The following is an 18560-nucleotide window of genomic DNA, read 5'->3' as shown; positions in this document are numbered from 1 at the left end:
GTGGTGCGAAAGACGGTTGGCTACGAGTGGTGCGAAAGACGGTTGGCTACGTGTGGTGCGAAAGACGGTTGGCTACGTGTGGTGCGAATGACGGTTGGCTACGTGTGGTGCGAAAGACGGTTGGCTACGTGTGGTGCGAAAGACGGTTGGCTACGTGTGGTGCGAAAGACGGTTGGCTACGAATGGTGCGAAAGACGGTTGGCTACGTGTGGTGCGAATGACGGTTGGCTACGTGTGGTGCGAAAGACGGTTGGCTACGTGTGGTGTGAAAGACGGTTGGCTACGTGTGGTGCGAATGACGGTTGGCTACGAGTGGTGCGAAAGACGGTTGGCTACGTGTGGTGCGAATGACGGTTGGCTATGTGTGGTGTGAAAGACGGTTGGCTACGAGTGGTGTGAAAGACGGTTGGCTACGTGTGGTGTGAAAGACGGTTGGCTACGAGTGGTGTGAAAGACGGTTGGCTACGAGTGGTGTGAAAGACGGTTGGCTACGTGTGGTGCGAAAGACGGTTGGCTACGTGTGGTGCGAATGACGGTTGGCTACGTGTGGTGCGAAAGACGGTTGGCTCCGTGTGGTGCGAAAGACGGTTGGCTACGTGTGGTGCGAAAGACGGTTGGCTACGTGTGGTGCGAATGACGGTTGGCTACGTGTGGTGCGAAAGACGGTTGGCTACGTGTGGTGCGAAAGACGGTTGGCTACGAATGGTGCGAAAGACGGTTGGCTACGTGTGGTGCGAATGACGGTTGGCTACGTGTGGTGCGAAAGACGGTTGGCTACGTGTGGTGTGAAAGACGGTTGGCTACGTGTGGTGCGAATGACGGTTGGCTACGAGTGGTGCGAAAGACGGTTGGCTACGTGTGGTGCGAATGACGGTTGGCTATGTGTGGTGTGAAAGACGGTTGGCTACGAGTGGTGTGAAAGACGGTTGGCTATGTGTGGTGTGAAAGACGGTTGGCTACGAGTGGTGTGAAAGACGGTTGGCTACGAGTGGTGTGAAAGACGGTTGGCTATGTGTGGTGCGAAAGACGGTTGGCTACGTGTGGTGCGAAAGACGGTTGGCTACGTGTGGTGCGAAAGACGGTTGGCTATGTGTGGTGCGAAAGACGGTTGGCTACGTGTGGTGCGAAAGACGGTTGGCTACGTGTGGTGCGAAAGACGGTTGGCTACGAGTGGTGCGAAAGACGGTTGGCTACGTGTGGTGCGAATGACGGTTGGCTACGTGTGGTGCGAATGACGGTTGGCTACGTTTGGTGTGAAAGACGGTTGGCTACGAGTGGTGCGAAAGACGGTTGGCTACGTGTGGTGCGAATGACGGTTGGCTACGTGTGGTGCGAAAGACGGTTGGCTACGTGTGGTGCGAATGACGGTTGGCTACGAGTGGTGCGAAAGACGGTTGGCTACGTGTGGTGCGAATGACGGTTGGCTACGTGTGGTGCGAAAGACGGTTGGCTACGTGTGGTGCGAAAGACGGTTGGCTACGAGTGGTGCGAAAGACGGTTGGCTACGAGTGGTGCGAAAGACGGTTGGCTACGTGTGGTGCGAATGACGGTTGGCTACGTGTGGTGCGAAAGACGGTTGGCTACGTTTGGTGTGAAAGACGGTTGGCTACGAGTGGTGCGAAAGACGGTTGGCTACGTGTGGTGCGAATGACGGTTGGCTACGTGTGGTGCGAAAGACGGTTGGCTACGTGTGGTGCGAAAGACGGTTGGCTACGTGTGGTGCGAATGACGGTTGGCTACGTGTGGTGCGAAAGACGGTTGGCTACGTGTGGTGCGAAAGACGGTTGGCTACGTGTGGTGCGAATGACGGTTGGCTACGTGTGGTGCGAAAGACGGTTGGCTACGTGTGGTGCGAAAGACGGTTGGCTACGTGTGGTGCGAAAGACGGTTGGCTACGTGTGGTGCGAAAGACGGTTGGCTACGAATGGTGCGAAAGACGGTTGGCTACGTGTGGTGCGAATGACGGTTGGCTACGTGTGGTGCGAAAGACGGTTGGCTACGTGTGGTGCGAATGACGGTTGGCTACGAGTGGTGCGAAAGACGGTTGGCTACGTGTGGTGCGAATGACGGTTGGCTATGTGTGGTGTGAAAGACGGTTGGCTACGAGTGGTGTGAAAGACGGTTGGCTATGTGTGGTGTGAAAGACGGTTGGCTACGAGTGGTGTGAAAGACGGTTGGCTACGAGTGGTGTGAAAGACGGTTGGCTATGTGTGGTGCGAAAGACGGTTGGCTACGAGTGGTGTGAAAGACGGTTGGCTACGTGTGGTGCGAAAGACGGTTGGCTATGTGTGGTGCGAATGACGGTTGGCTATGTGTGGTGCGAAAGACGGTTGGCTATGTGTGGTGTGAAAGACGGTTGGCTATGTGTGGTGCGAAAGACGGTTGGCTACGAGTGGTGTGAAAGACGGTTGGCTACGAGTGGTGTGAAAGACGGTTGGCTATGTGTGGTGCGAAAGACGGTTGGCTATGTGTGGTGCGAAAGACGGTTGGCTACGTGTGGTGCGAAAGACGGTTGGCTACGTGTGGTGCGAAAGACGGTTGGCTACGTGTGGTGCGAAAGACGGTTGGCTACGAGTGGTGTGAAAGACGGTTGGCTACGTGTGGTGCGAAAGACGGTTGGCTACGAATGGTGCGAAAGACGGTTGGCTACGTGTGGTGCGAAAGACGGTTGGCTACGTGTGGTGCGAAAGACGGTTGGCTACGAATGGTGCGAAAGACGGTTGGCTACGTGTGGTGCGAAAGACGGTTGGCTACGAGTGGTGCGAAAGACGGTTGGCTACGAATGGTGCGAAAGACGGTTGGCTACGTGTGGTGCGAAAGACGGTTGGCTACGAATGGTGCGAAAGACGGTTGGCTACGTGTGGTGCGAAAGACGGTTGGCTACGAATGGTGCGAAAGACGGTTGGCTACGTGTGGTGCGAAAGACGGTTGGCTACGAGTGGTGTGAAAGACGGTTGGCTACGTGTGGTGCGAAAGACGGTTGGCTACGAATGGTGCGAAAGACGGTTGGCTACGAATGGTGTGAAAGACGGTTGGCTACGTGTGGTGCGAAAGACGGTTGGCTACGAATGGTGCGAAAGACGGTTGGCTACGTGTGGTGCGAAAGACGGTTGGCTACGTGTGGTGCGAAAGACGGTTGGCTACGTGTGGTGCGAAAGACGGTTGGCTACGAATGGTGCGAAAGACGGTTGGCTACGAGTGGTGTGAAAGACGGTTGGCTACGAGTGGTGCGAAAGACGGTTGGCTACGAATGGTGCGAAAGACGGTTGGCTACGTGTGGTGCGAAAGACGGTTGGCTACGTGTGGTGCGAAAGACGGTTGGCTACGAGTGGTGTGAAAGACGGTTGGCTACGTGTGGTGCGAAAGACGGTTGGCTACGAATGGTGCGAAAGACGGTTGGCTACGTGTGGTGCGAAAGACGGTTGGCTACGTGTGGTGCGAAAGACGGTTGGCTACGAGTGGTGTGAAAGACGGTTGGCTACGTGTGGTGCGAAAGACGGTTGGCTACGAATGGTGTGAAAGACGGTTGGCTACGAATGGTGTGAAAGACGGTTGGCTACGAATGGTGTGAAAGACGGTTGGCTACGTGTGGTGCGAAAGACGGTTGGCTACGTGTGGTGCGAAAGACGGTTGGCTACGTGTGGTGCGAAAGACGGTTGGCTACGTGTGGTGCGTAAGACGGTTGGCTACGTGTGGTGAGAATGACGGTTGGCTACGAGTGGTGCGAAAGACGGTTGGCTACGTGTGGTGCGAAAGACGGTTGGCTACGTGTGGTGCGAATGACGGTTGGCTACGTGTGGTGCGAAAGACGGTTGGCTACGTGTGGTGCGAATGACGGTTGGCTACATGTGGTGCGAAAGACGGTTGGCTACGAATGGTGCGAAAGACGGTTGGCTACATGTGGTGCGAATGACGGTTGGCTACGTGTGGGTGCGAAAGACGGTTGGCTACGTGTGGTGTGAAAGACGGTTGGCTACGTATGGTGCGAAAGACGGTTGGCTACGTGTGGTGTGAAAGACGGTTGGCTACGTGTGGTGCGAAAGACGGTTGGCTACGAGTGGTGTGAAAGACGGTTGGCTACGTGTGGTGCGAAAGACGGTTGGCTACGTATGGTGCGAAAGACGGTTGGCTACGTGTGGTGTGAAAGACGGTTGGCTACGTGTGGTGCGAAAGACGGTTGGCTACGTGTGGTGTGAAAGACGGTTGGCTACGTGTGGTGCGAAAGACGGTTGGCTACGTGTGGTGCGTAAGACGGTTGGCTACGAGTGGTGTGAAAGACGGTTGGCTACGTGTGGTGTGAAAGACGGTTGGCTACGTGTGGTGTGAAAGACGGTTGGCTACGAGTGGTGTGAAAGACGGTTGGCTACGAGTGGTGTGAAAGACGGTTGGCTACGTGTGGTGCGTAAGACGGTTGGCTACGTGTGGTGTGAAAGACGGTTGGCTACGAGTGGTGTGAAAGACGGTTGGCTACGTGTGGTGTGAAAGACGGTTGGCTACGAGTGGTGTGAAAGACGGTTGGCTACGTGTGGTGTGAAAGACGGTTGGCTACGAGTGGTGTGAAAGACGGTTGGCTACGTGTGGTGCGAAAGACGGTTGGCTACGAGTGGTGTGAAAGACGGTTGGCTACGAGTGGTGTGAAAGACGGTTGGCTACGTGTGGTGCGAAAGACGGTTGGCTACGTGTGGTGTGAAAGACGGTTGGCTACGTGTGGTGTGAAAGACGGTTGGCTACGTGTGGTGTGAAAGACGGTTGGCTACGTGTGGTGCGAAAGACGGTTGGCTACGTGTGGTGCGAAAGACGGTTGGCTACGTGTGGTGCGAAAGACGTTCGGCGCACATACGGTACATAGCGTGAGCGCTGGCTGTAATTAATGCGCGCTTTGAGATTCGCAAGAAACAAACAAAAAATAACATTATTCCTTTTTTTGTTTGCGCGCAGCACAATATCGGTAGTGGGAACACTTGACAAACGAGAACGACCGTTGTGTTTGAATGCGGGGATGCGAACAAGATAAATACAGAGCAGCGCTAAAAGAACCACCCCCTGCCCCCCCCCGCAAAATGTCAGACAGAATTGCAGTGACGTGGGGCCAAGGTCGAGATTACAGAAAGGAATGTTTGCCTATTTTTGTTATTCTTCTTCTTATTATTTTATTATGATTAGATTTTATTGCCTTACAAAAACCCAGATTCTTTTGTTCCCCCCCCCACTCCCAGAAAGGATTTTCTTTGTTGTCTGCCGCGTCTGTGGCTCGCTCGCACAAAGCGTGAGGATAGCAGAGAAGACGAGAGAGAGACGCGAGAGAGACGAGAGAGAGACGAGAGAGAGACGAGAGAGAGAAAAGCCTTCAACAATGGGCCGAGTCTGTTTTCCCCGCCGCGGCCCAAGGTGATCGTGGCTTTTTGTCTGTCACTCACTCCGAGCGCATCTTTTATCTATTTCCTACCTCACCGCCCCCCCCCCTCACTCTCCCCCCCTCCCCTCTCTCCGGCCTGAAACATTGTCAAAGGCCGGCGTACAACATTCTATTCGTCAGACCGGGAGCCGTTTGGCCATCACCGATGAACCGCTGTAATAAATACGAAACAATGATTTTGGTTCTTGGACAGAACCGTCGCCCCCTCCTCGTTCAGCTGCCTTTGTCTTGGAGCGCTCCGAACGCCCGAAGAGCGACGCCGCCGTGATGAGATGCGTCGAGAGGAAATGAGGAAGCCTCAAAAGATCTGTATCCTCTCTGTACATCGCCAAACGAACTAATCGCGACCAGCTACCGATGTCTCAGGAAATCAATAAGCGGGCAGTATACATCTGTCCCTCCAGATAAAAATAATATATCAGAATCGGCCGCACGGCATTCTGAAGGAGGCATATTGGGTGCTTATTTTGTTACTTATATCTCAAACATGACGGTCGTGATCATTTGTTGTTACGTACCACGAAGGGTTGCATCGATCTAGGACCCGTGGAGGGGTCCCCGGGGGTGGATCCCCTTCCCCTGTAGACATCTGGTCAGTTCACCCGCAATGGTTCAAGCAGAGCCTGACTGCTGATGATGAGACGTCGAATGTCGAAATCGGCTCCAGAATTCTGCTTGTCAGTTTGACATTACGAATTCCGCTTGTGTTGAACCAAGAGTGCTGAATTCACATGCTTCCCAGAAGGCCCGCGTGTCTGTTGATGGGGCGTGTACAAAAGGTACCGCTGTATTGTACATTAACTTTATTTGTAGCATCAGCACGGTGACAAGCTAACTAACCGGGAGCCAGCCACCAACGTCGAAAGGGAATTTCAGAACTGGCACGCCATCGAGAAAAGTTTGAGATGTTACTCTTCTTAGCCTTTGATCTGTTGGTTTATTGCAACATAAATGATGATGTTATGTTGCATTGTATTAGTTTACGTAGCAACTACAATCGCTTTTTCTTCTTCGTACGGCTGATGTTGATGTAGAGCAACGGCTCTGATTTGACATTGAGGTGGTTGAGACAGATGATTGCGTCAATCAATCATTCGAACTTTATTTAGCCGCGGCGCCTTTCACAGTGAGCTTCGCCCAGACCGCTTCACAGATGGAAGGCATTAAAAACGTACGTAACATTCCATCGCTAAACATTTAAATTACGCGACACAATAAAAGAAGGTCTACACGGTTAAACTTAAAAAAAACCTACGGATTGTCAACCCATTGCCCCGAGCGAGTTAAACAGGCCCCCACAGATCAAATAGTGGTGACGAGCGACAGACAGATCAACCCGCAGGGATTTGTGTCTGACCAAAGGGATGGGTCTTCAGTGACCCTTTACGTGTGCTTGCATGGGAGTTAGCGGAGTGATCCACCGCCGTGGTGATGACACCTCCGTATTTTAGTGTGCATATATCCGATTGCTGTGATCACAAAGAGACAAACAGCGGGTCTCTTGTGGGTGACCGCGGTCGCACACCGGAGATAATTTAATGCTTTATTTTACACTCGAGAAGCTTGCAACAACAGTAGAGAGAGAGAGAAAAAAAAAGGATTGATTCTTGAATCGAATTGCCGCCCGGAAAAAAATGAAAGTTAATCGATTTGCAGGTGTGGTGGTAAGGGGGTTGACCGTCGGAGGCCTAGCGCAGGGGCACGTGTACCCATGTGCGTGCGTGCCCATCGGCGGTTCCCGCTCACGGCCAACACCAGCGATGATGATCTGAACTGGACCTGGGCCTCCTCTAGGTTGACTCAGCCTCAAATGAGCACCTGGGGCGGTGTGTAAAAAACATCGCCGCGAAGGAAGACAAAGGCGGCGTGTGCGTGGTGTTGGCCACCGACCCCCTCGTGTGCCCTGTCGGCCTTCATAGGTGCTACTCGCTAGCAGCACTTTGCCCGGCAGTCCATTCAGGCTACACGGGCGATCTCTATAATTGCGTGTATTGGTGAGGAGGTGATGCGTTCAGTGTGCACGTCGTGACGCTTCGTACGAACACGTAATCCCATTGTGTTTGTGACCTCGGGGGAGTGGATGGGATGGGCAATGTTATGCGATGTTTTTATTTTATTTTAGACGCAAATCTGATTAGCAAAATGAGCCCATGCGGCCCCCCCCCCCCCCCCCCCCGCGTTCCCGTCGCGATGGCGCTCTCTAATGCGGCTTTTATGGAAACGGTAAATCACTCGCCGCGTCCCGTCCCATCCAGTGGACTTCGCTGCATGTGCACCTTTTCGCCTGGAAACATTAATTCATTCTATCTTCGCCTGCGAATGAATTCCCACCGCTCTCCCCCGAGTTCTCTCGCTGCACTCGCTGCGGACGCGTGCGTATTTTCTGACCATTAATTTCCGCGCCCCGCCCTCCTGTCTTGGTGCTGAACGAGCCGGCCGTTTTTTATATATTACACGGACAAGATTAGAATGCCCATTGGCTTGCCACAACGACAATGCCCCCGGGTTGCGAGGTCGCGAATTAATGTCAAGTAATACATTTGTTTATTTAGACATCAGGACATCCTGCTAAAATCTCACACGTATCCCAGCGGCCCCGGGTAAAGTTCCAGAGTTATGGGTACCACGTTTTGTGTGGAAGTCAACGCGGTTGTCCTATGGATAGACTCACCCACCCGCCCCTCCGCTCGGGAATTTTCACCACTAGCTCAGAGCTGTAAATGGGCGATGTGCACGATCTCATTGCTCCCGTGAAGCAGGAAATCGCTGCCGTCGAGTGGATGGGTTGAGCCGTAGTTCTTCTGTCGTGGAGTCGACAGAAGAACTACATAGCTCAGTGGGCCTTACCTTGCACAGCCGTAGCTTCCCACCGTGTGCCACGCGCCCTAACCCCACGGCGCCCCTCGATAGCTTGGTTTACTCACGGCCGGGTGAAAAAACACGGGATTTGAATCCGGGATCTCTTGTGGTGTTGGCTTCATGTTCCAAACGTGAGTCCGCTGATCCATTGCTCCTAGTCATCACTATTAAAACGAATCTATTTTTCTTTCACCAGGTAAGGTGCACTGAGCTATGCAGCTCTTTTTCAAAAAGCGACCTGGCCACAAATGATAGCCCAAACGAAGTGGCTTATCACGTGGAAATGCATCGCAGCCAAATGCTCTTAAACGCGTGATGTTGTTTCTAAATGTGGAGCGAAAAATCGGAGCCGGAGAAAAATACACGCGACCACGGGGAGAACATGCAAACTCCAAATATACAGACGTCAGGATCGGGATCTAACCCTCGACCACCTGTATGCCAGGCGAGGTTCGTCAACGTCTCGCGCGACAGAGGAGAGGGCCCGCGCGCGTCCGTGCCGCGTGAATGCTCGACGGACGTGGCGAAACTTTGCCTGCTTGTCACGTGCGTATAAGTAGCGCTGCGCATCGGGCATGCCGCTTGTGCTGCGTGCAGCCCGTGCCCCTTGAGTGAGCAGCACGTGTTCTGCAATGACATCGAATTGCTTGCGATGACAAAGTGTGTGGGATTAAATGTGCAAATGGGGAAAAAAGCTAAATCCTTTATTCATCGGGACCGCAGGGGCAAATACTCTTTGTAGCGAGCACCTGCTAAGGGCAGCTTGGCACAAAGCGGGGAGTTGCGGCGGTTTTGCCCGGCGCTGCGGTGTGGGCCAACGGTATCACCCCAGCGCTGATGTTCACATCGCAGCGACGTGTACCCCACAGTATTCCACAGTCTGTTGAGACCGCGGTGGCAGGGGTGGTGGGTGGGTGGTTCAAACTTTTCTCTTTGTCGTCTGTGCGCCGCGTGCAGACCCCGCGTGTGGCTGCGCCGCGAAGCGGAGCGCCTGGTGCGTGAGCGCGAGAGCGCCGGCCTGCCCATCCTGACGCCGGACTACTACGACCGCGACTCCATCGTGCTGCCCAGCGTGGAGGAGGAGGAGCAGTGGGTGCTCGCCCACAAGAGAGAGCAGTAGAGGCGGACGCGGACACGCACACGCAGACACGCACGGACACGCACAGACATGCACAGATGCACAGACACGCATGCACACGCACGCACACGCACGCACAGACACGCACGCACACGCACGGACACGCACGGACACGCACAGACACGCACCCACAACAACCACACACACGCACACACAAAACGCACAGACAACATGCACGGACACGCACACACGCGCACACACGCACACACGCACGCACACACACGCACACACATGCACAGACATGCCCTGTATCCGTCCCTCGCTGTGAGCGGCACCACCTGACACAGCGCGCCCACCCATCCACCCTCGGACTTAGACTCGCGGCAAAACACGAGGGGTCGTAACCGCGGTAACCGTGCCAGACTCCGCCAGGCACCGGATGTGAGTCGCCGAGGGCGATGCCCCGGCAACGGAGGAGCGCACCGAGCGTCGCGCCCAGACCGAGGCGGAACGCGAGGCTCGACCTCGTCGCACTCGAGACACAAACCACGCGCCGACGGTCGACATCGCGCTCGGCACAAGTGGGGGGGCTAAACCCCGCCGCTGGGCTGCCACCGCCGGCCAGTAGCGCGGCGGGGCTTTGTGAACGCGAGGGCGGCTTCAGGCCTCCACGTTGGCGTTACGGGGGGGGGAATCGTGGCCTCGTGTTTCACCGTTTTGTCACCCTCCCCAAGCGTCAATGTGATTTAGAAAAAAAAAAGCATCTGCTTGAGAATAAATCGTTTGCCAAGTGGGCTAACGCGCCACCATGACGGGCGGATTTCCGTGTGGTGTCTGTGTGTGTGGTTTGTGTGTGTGGTGTGTGTGGGGTTGGTTTGGTGTGTGTGTGGTGTGTGTGCGGTGTGTGTGTGGTTTGTGTGTGGTGTGTGGTGTGTGTGTGTGGTGTGTGTGTGTCGTCGGCATATGAATGTGCGTCTTGCTTTGAAATGTCTTTTGGCGCCGACGGGTTTAGTCGCAGCAGCAGCAGCGTTCGATTTAATAGCTGAGACTTATAAACCGCAGAAAGGCATTTAATCAAATTACTTTTAAAAAATCAAGACAGTTGCTAAGCACAGGCCCAAAGGCCCAAAATGTCCTCCGGCCCCATAGAAAACAGCACCTTAAAAGTGGTGTTTGGTGATGTTCCTTGAATTGAGCGAGGTGGATTATTGTAAGAGCTCGTGAAGAGAGAAGGTGGACGTGAAATCCGAAGTGGAGCAGAGTGACGCAAGATGTCAAAAGAGCTGTCTTGTGACCTGCAGTGTGGTGGGTACGTGTAGTGAACGGTGGGTGAGTGGGTTGATGTGACCTGCAGTGTGGTGGGTACGTGTAGTGAACGGGTGGGTGAGTGGGTTGATGTGACCTGCAGTGTGGTGGTTACGTGTAGTGAACGGTGGGTGAGTGGGTTGATGTGGCCTGCAGTGTGGTGGGTACGTGTAGTGAACGGGTGGGTGAGTGGGTTGTTGTGACCTGCAGTGTGGTGGGTACGTGTAGTGAACGGGTGGGTGAGTGGGTTGATGTGACCTGCAGTGTGGTGGGTACGTGTAGTGAACGGGTGGGTGAGTGGGTTGATGTGACCTGCAGTGTGGTGGTTACGTGTAGTGAACGGTGGGTGAGTGGGTTGATGTGACCTGCAGTGTGGTGGGTACGTGTAGTGAACGGGTGGGTGAGTGGGTTGATGTGACCTGCAGTGTGGTGGTTACGTGTAGTGAACAGTGGGTGAGTGGGTTGATGTGACCTGCAGTGTGGTGGGTACGTGTAGTGAACGGTGGGTGAGTGGGTTGATGTGGCCTGCAGTGTGGTGGGTACGTGTAGTGAACGGGTGGGTGAGTGGGTTGATGTGACCTGCAGTGTGGTGGGTACGTGTAGTGAACGGGTGGGTGAGTGGGTTGATGTGACCTGCAGTGTGGTGGGTACGTGTAGTGAACGGGTGGGTGAGTGGGTTGATGTGACCTGCAGTGTGGTGGGTACGTGTAGTGAACGGTGGGTGAGTGGGTTGATGTGGCCTGCAGTGTGGTGGGTACGTGTAGTGAACGGGTGGGTGAGTGGGTTGATGTGACCTGCAGTGTGGTGGGTACGTGTAGTGAACGGGTGGGTGAGTGGGTTGATGTGACCTGCAGTGTGGTGGGTACGTGTAGTGAACGGTGGGTGAGTGGGTTGATGTGACCTGCAGTGTGGTGGGTACGTGTAGTGAACGGGTGGGTGAGTGGGTTGATGTGACCTGCAGTGTGGTGGGTACGTGTAGTGAACGGGTGGGTGAGTGGGTTGATGTGACCTGCAGTGTGGTGGGTACGTGTAGTGAACGGGTGGGTGAGTGGGTTGATGTGACCTGCAGTGTGGTGGGTACGAGTAGTGAACGGGTGGGTGAGTGGGTTGATGTGACCTGCAGTGTGGTGGGTACGAGTAGTGAACGGGTGGGTGAGTGGGTTGATGTGGCCTGCAGTGTGGTGGGTACGTGTAGTGAACGGTGGGTGAGTGGGTTGTTGTGACCTGCAGTGTGGTGGGTACGTGTAGTGAACGGGTGGGTGAGTGGGTTGATGTGACCTGCAGTGTGGTGGGTACGAGTAGTGAACGGGTGGGTGAGTGGGTTGATGTGACCTGCAGTGTGGTGGGTACGTGTAGTGAACGGTGGGTGAGTGGGTTGATGTGGCCTGCAGTGTGGTGGGTACGTGTAGTGAACGGGTGGGTGAGTGGGTTGATGTGACCTGCAGTGTGGTGGGTACGAGTAGTGAACGGGTGGGTGAGTGGGTTGATGTGACCTGCAGTGTGGTGGGTACGTGTAGTGAACGTGTGGGTGAGTGGGTTTGTTGTGACCTGCAGTGTGGTGGGTACGTGTAGTGAACGGGTGGGTGAGTGGGTTGATGTGACCTGCAGTGTGGTGGTTGAACACCGTGCGATGGCAGAGAGGAACCAAGTCGGTGTCTGGTAGAGTCCTCAACATAGGAGGAGGAGGAAGAATCGATGAGTGAATTTCAGAGTAAACTCACGGAAGTCAATATCCATAATAGAGGTTTTTTGGGTTAGATCGCGTAAATCTATGAATGTGTCGTTAAAACCCGCCACCACCCGACACAGCCAACTAGTAAGGGTTGTCACGTAAACAGAACGTGGCCAATTCGTCACTAGTACAGCACTAACCGGTGAGTTGGAGTGCCAAGCCACAACATTTACAATCTGAGTACGACGTTTCGCCAGTAACTTCAACTAGCTTCATCAGGCGACAGTGGTGGCGGGTTTAGCAACTCATTTATATATTTACACGATCTAGCCCAAAAAAACTATTTGGATGATGTTGGTCGCGAAAGCCTACGTGTTGAACTGAAGTCAGCATGTGCGTGGAACTTCTTTCGCACCCTACGTAGCCAACCGTGCTAATCGGAGGTGCGGAGCAAGGACAACGAACGAACGCACAAGAAGCAGTTCTAAAGAAATTCGTTTTTCAATTTGGATTCCACAGTGCATAGCTCCGGTGGCTTCCTAATATCGGAAGCAAGAACGTTCCAGACGGCCGCAGCAGCGCGTGTTAAAGCGCGCGATGCGGAGTGACCGTCTTTGTTCAGTGGCCAAGCCTAAAGCCGCCGCTGCTGGGAGGAGACGACCCCCGGAGTTTGCGCCGACGATGGTTCATGCTCCAGCCACGGCTGGTTGCTCCCGATTGTTGCCACGTTAAGTCGTACCCGTTCAGAACACTTGTTGTGCTTCGCCTCCATCGGCACCTCTTCACAAGACCGCAACGAATGAAAACTCACCCTCGGACGCCCGAGTCGGCGTGTTTGTGTGAACGCGTGCTTACGTTATTTGTGGGATTGGCGAATGCATGCCCAACGCCTCCGTCACGTGGTCCCACATTTCGGGGAGCAGCGCTGCACGCAGGACGTGTCTCTTTGAATTGTCTCCCTCTGTAATGTCGATGAACGTTATTGAAGTTGAGTTAATTGTGGGCAATGCTCTTGATGCCACCGCACACTTTTACTTTCGTGTGCGGTGGTGGCGAGATGTTAACTACCTCGCCTGGTATACAGGAGGTCCTGGGTTCGATCCCGACCCTGACGCCTGCTGCTGTATATTTGGAGTTTGCGTGTTTTTTCCCTGGTCGCGTGGATTTTTCTCCGGGTCCTCTGGTTCCCCACACATTTAGAATCAACATCACGCGTTTAGAGTATTTGGCTGCTATAATTCTCCACACGGTGATAAGCCACTTCGTTGAGCTATCATTTGTGATAGCCACGTCACTTCTGAAAAAGTTGCATTGCTCAGTGAGCATTAACTGGTTAAAGAAAAATAATAGTTGACTAGTTTTTCTGCAGTTTTGGTGATACCCAGTGAGTGTATAAACAATTTTAAGTGTTCCCAATCGTGACCCGAGCCCTCTTGTGAATTTGACCATCCTCGCGGTCCAATTCTGGAGTGTTTCTGGGCCCACAGTAGGAAATTACACATTTCTCTAACCGATGATCTCCATATCAATACAACAACGTGTTGACTTGCTAATGAGTGGTACCCGTTTAACTTATACAGGCAAGATCAAGGCCTTTTCTAGGCCATATTTCCCATCCAGCGGTGCAGCCATATAAGGTGTCATCCATTTTACCAACCCCGCATGGATGACCGATGATCACGATCATGATGATGATTCTTATTTTCATAAGCCAGATACTAGACCGATTAAACTGTTCCCGTCGTCATATACGCACGGGACATCATGATCACTTTCTTTTTTAAAGCTTTGTTTTTTTAGGACGTTTTTTTTGCCAGGTTCTGTCTTTTCCTTGGAGCAGCAGCAGTAGCAGCCGGCAGAACACGAGAATAACCTCCCGTTGACCATCGTGACTGGGCATCCGTGGTCCGGTGGTGGCGTTGAACATCCTCGAAAGCGCGGCGGCTTTCGAACGAATGCCCTCTCCGCCAACGACATCTGCAAACGCGGTCACACTTCTTGAATAAAAGCTCAATGTTGTTGGCCGAAATGCGTTGTCGTTTTATTGTTGATCGTTCGTTGCTCGCGTCCCAAGACCTGCGTCGATTCTTTTCATTCCGATGTTCCGTCCGCAGTGAACGCGCGCGATTGCCACTATCAACACCTCGCGAAAAGTAATCCGCGAGCGAAGATGCCGCTGGCATTTTCCGCCAGTGGCGCCGACCGTGCCGACGTGAAAGTTCAAGCCGACATTTGTGATTTATTTTAATTTAACGTCGTAGCGCCGACTTGCGTGGCGAAGGCAGGCGGATAGGGGGAACGTTTGAGAGCGAGGGCCGCGGTAATGGAGCCGTCAACGCCCGTTGCCCGAGCGCTCCCATTCCGCTTCGTTTTTGAGAGTGATCGGCCATCCAGAACGTCGCCGTCGCAAAGTGTGCGCGGCGCGGCGCTCCTCCGCAGTGTAAAGGCCGCGTTCAAAAGAATTTCAAATTTCCTTCCGTTGTCAGAACCTTAAAGAGGAGATAATGTTCAAAGGTGCTTTTGAGGTGTGCGGCACACGAGCAAGGCAGCCTTTTACACCGGGAAACGGGGGGAGAGGGAGGGGAGGTAGAAAAAAAGCTTTTCGTGCGGGCATCAGATTCTTTTTTTTTGCAGGCCGCGACAGGAAAATGTAATCGGAGGAAGCCACCTACGAATTTGGTGGAGGTTTGCCCATCGAGTCTCGCTTCTGCGGCACGGTCGCACGCGTCGATGCCGCGTCGCGCTAAAGCTCCCCGCGCATTTTGCATCGTTTCAAAAAACTCCACTGCAGGCGGATTGTGCGTGAGCCCGTGGCCCACTTGGCCGGGACCTGCTGGGATTTGTGGTAGATTTTGTAGTGCGGGCGGGGATGTTGGGTTCGTGTTGTGGTCCTGCCTCGACTCCTGTTCCTGCCATCCGTTGTGTTGTGGTTGAGCTGTGGCTGGAGCGTTGCAGGTCACGGCGGCGAGAGGCCGGGCCCGTCTCGTCGGACAACCTGCCGCTGATAGTTTGCAGAAAACGCTCCGTGCGTTCTTACGATGGGCCCGGAGGAATTGAGTCGCTTGCCTCTTTGTGTTTTTTTGAGAGCGCGAGATCGTTGATCGAAGTTGATGATGGCACGAGTTGTCATTTAGCCGCGTGAAGACAGCTGCCACGTTCCACTCCACCGAGGGGTGGTGAAATTATGGCTTTTAGTCATTCCCCGAGAGAGATTTGGCCCCGTAGACTTTTCACGACCGACTCGAGCATTTTGTCGCAGTGCCGCCCTGAAGAAATTTCGCAACCCGATGAGCGGTGGCCTTGGCCGCGCCGTGATCCGGACCCGTCGACCTGACTTCGATCGCTGGCCGTGGCAAACACGAGAGAAGAATTTTTATCATCATCATCACCATAACTGGCCTTGCCGTCTCTCTCCTCTCCGTTCACCATCCCGGCAATGACCAGCGTGGCGGTGAAGTTTGGTAAACAAAACAAATCTCGTGTAAACAAAACAAAAGCCACGTGGAATGGTGGTTCAAGTTCAAGTTCATTTATTAGGTATAGCCCTGTGAGCCATTCGGCTCTTGAATCGGGTGCAACCGCAACAAACAAAAAACTAAAACATGAACAAGAAAACATCCTAAAGTGACTATCTGCAAACAGAAAATCCAAGAAAAGACAGCAAAATATTGCAGAAAAAAATCACCGTACACCAACCCTGTGCAAAAATCCCAGTGGGATGCCAGTCAAACAACAACCACAAGACAACTTAGATTAAGGACCTTGATCCGTTGGTGTATTGAGAATGCCTCGGATTGTATTGATTGCAATGAACGTAAAACAAAGTCACGTTACATTCCTGCCCGCGTGCGTGTCCGTGTGTGTATCCGCGTGTGATGTTGGCGGTGGGTTTTTGTGAGACTCCGGAGTGAGTTTGGCTCATACTCGGCGCTGGAGCGGCGGCGGATTTTCATAACTTTCATGGGAGATGTCTCTTATTAGCCCATTGTGCTTTGCAAGATGAAACGCGTTCGTCCGCGGTCGTGCGATGTTCTGCTAAAAGCCCACACGTCAACAAATATCAAAGCGCAAAAGCCTTTTGTGAGGTTATCCGTGGCCCTTTTATTCTTGAAGAGGTCAACATAATAATAAAAAAACGGGAAGTTTAACGATGCCGAAATTTAATTGGAGTAAAAATAAAAATACTATCATCTGTTTAAAGCCAGGACATTGAACTCCGTGTAATAGACGTGAAATGTTAATGGAGCAGAGGTGGCTATAACAACAATTCGTGCAACCGGAGCAATGCAATTCCCTCCCTTCAGCGGCCCCCTCCACGCTCTCGAGGTATCAGCCAGCACACGACTCTGCCCGATTCTCAACGGTAGCAGGAGCAGCAAAAGGCGATGGTGGCGATTATCTCATCTCGCGTGCGCCCTTCAAGTGCCCTCTCCTCCAGCAGCCGAAGCCTGTTGTCCAAGCCTCGCAGCCAGCCGAAGCGTCAGTTCGCCAACGTTGGCTCAAGCGAGCGCTGACTCCGCTGATGAACATCGAATGTCGAAAGCCGTCTTGACTTGTTTTGTTGTTGCTTGTACCGGAATGATGCACTCCCAGGGGGACGTGTGGCCGATGGGATGTAATTTTTTAATATATATAATAATACAAATTTGTAAGTGGACGGACATATGTGAAGTAGGCGTATTGGGTGTTTTTTAATATTTCATTATTTTATCTCCATATATAGAAAAGTCAAAGTTGTGATTGTGTCTGTTCAACATGTTTAGCGTACTTCCCGACATGCAACAAACTGCTAGTTTGATTCCCGCTCACGGCCACCACCGCTGACGATTATTTTAACCGGTCCTGGGCCTCCCCTAGGTCGACTCAGCCTCAAACGAGTAACTGCTGCGGTGTGTGAACATCGCCACTTGGGAGACAAAGGCGGCCGGGCGTGGTGGATCCAAGTCCCGGGCGAAGGCGGGTAGTACAGCTAGTATATAATAATAAAATCATAAAAATTTTACTTTTTACGCGGACTGCATAGATGTGAAAGAGGCGTATTGGGTTCTTTTTTTATTTCGACTTAGTGGGAGGTCGCTCCTTCTCTGCTGCCCCTCCCACTGTCTGGAACTCCCCCAGACATCCACGCTGCCCATTCCTTGGCCCTGTTCAAGTCCAAGCCCAAGACCTTCCGCTCCTCTGCTTGGGACAAAACTATACAGACGATAAATACGCCTCGTTTTTCCCCCTGATCACCATCTGCCATTGCTTTGTACTGCGACTCGAGATTTACAATCCGAATATGCCCATTTTAAACATAAGTTAATTAGAATCCATTAAGACCCACTTGCTTTGGATTTTGCCGTAATTTTTTATGCAAAAGTGAGAGGAGTGGCGGACACGCGGGCGAGCTCTTCTCCGCGTGACAGCGAGTGGCGTCTGGAATCGATCAGCGCGGCTGGTTGAAGTAAACTTCGAGAAGTCATCTTCCAGGTTAATTAGGTGCAGCAGCGGTAACACTTGTGCCTGGGTTCGACTCCCGACCCAGGCCTCTGCGTGTGTGGAGTTTGTTTTCCTCCGATGTCTTCCCGTAGCTAAGCAGCAACGAACAAGCACAACAACAACAATGCAACTGGCAGTGGTCAAAAAACCCATCAAAAATGCGGAAAAATTACACCAATTGTGGTTGCACATGGGAAGCATCTCCCGCTGCTGCACAAAAACAAACTCGGCAGGACCCCCTCCTGAACAAAGTCACACGACTCGGCGACCCTCTCCTGGGCAAAACAAACACGATCATCGGCACCGATCATCGGCACCGTTCCATCGCGAGGGATTTTATTTCGGACGAAAACAGCAACAACAAAATAATAGGCCTATCAATTCTAGATTTGAAGCTTTCGTGACTGCAAGGATTCATACTCTTAGTTCTTTCGGTAAAGTCACCATGTAGGTAAAAATGAAATAAAAATTAATAAAAATAAAACAATAAAAAATCACGACGTTTCGGAGGCAACACAAGTCTCCGTCATCAGGTGGGACCGTCACAGCCAGATTTGCTGCATCAAGTGAGGCAAGGATTCAAGATGTAAGCCCTTAATAAGCCTATCATTTTGGGATTGCAATTTCTGAGGACTGAAAATGCGTTTTCAGGCCCCCTTGTAGGAAGAGACTGCGATGGAACGAGGGCTGCGTGGATTTTTGGTGGGAAACCAGTGCACAGCAAGGCCGCGGTAGAGATGCGTCAACGG

At 52.9% G+C, this 18560-nt stretch overlaps 1 long non-coding RNA gene across 1 annotated transcript; it reads left to right on the top strand.

Moving 5' to 3' along the window:
* The first annotated feature begins 4798 nt into the window (after window positions 1–4798).
* LOC133355527 (uncharacterized) lies at window positions 4799–10165 on the top strand. Its single transcript, XR_009756697.1, has 3 exons — window positions 4799–4841; window positions 5217–5388; window positions 9233–10165. It is a non-coding gene; the product is annotated as an uncharacterized LOC133355527 (long non-coding RNA).
* The last annotated feature ends 8395 nt before the right edge of the window (window positions 10166–18560 follow it).

The sequence above is a fragment of the Lethenteron reissneri genome, chromosome 51, assembly GCF_015708825.2.
Source record: "Lethenteron reissneri isolate LAM-NWPU_2019-01 chromosome 51, ASM1570882v1, whole genome shotgun sequence".
NCBI lineage: Eukaryota > Metazoa > Chordata > Hyperoartia > Petromyzontiformes > Petromyzontidae > Lethenteron > Lethenteron reissneri.
The sequence above is the reverse complement of the archived record's forward strand: the minus strand, read 5'-3'. Positions and strand labels throughout refer to the sequence as shown.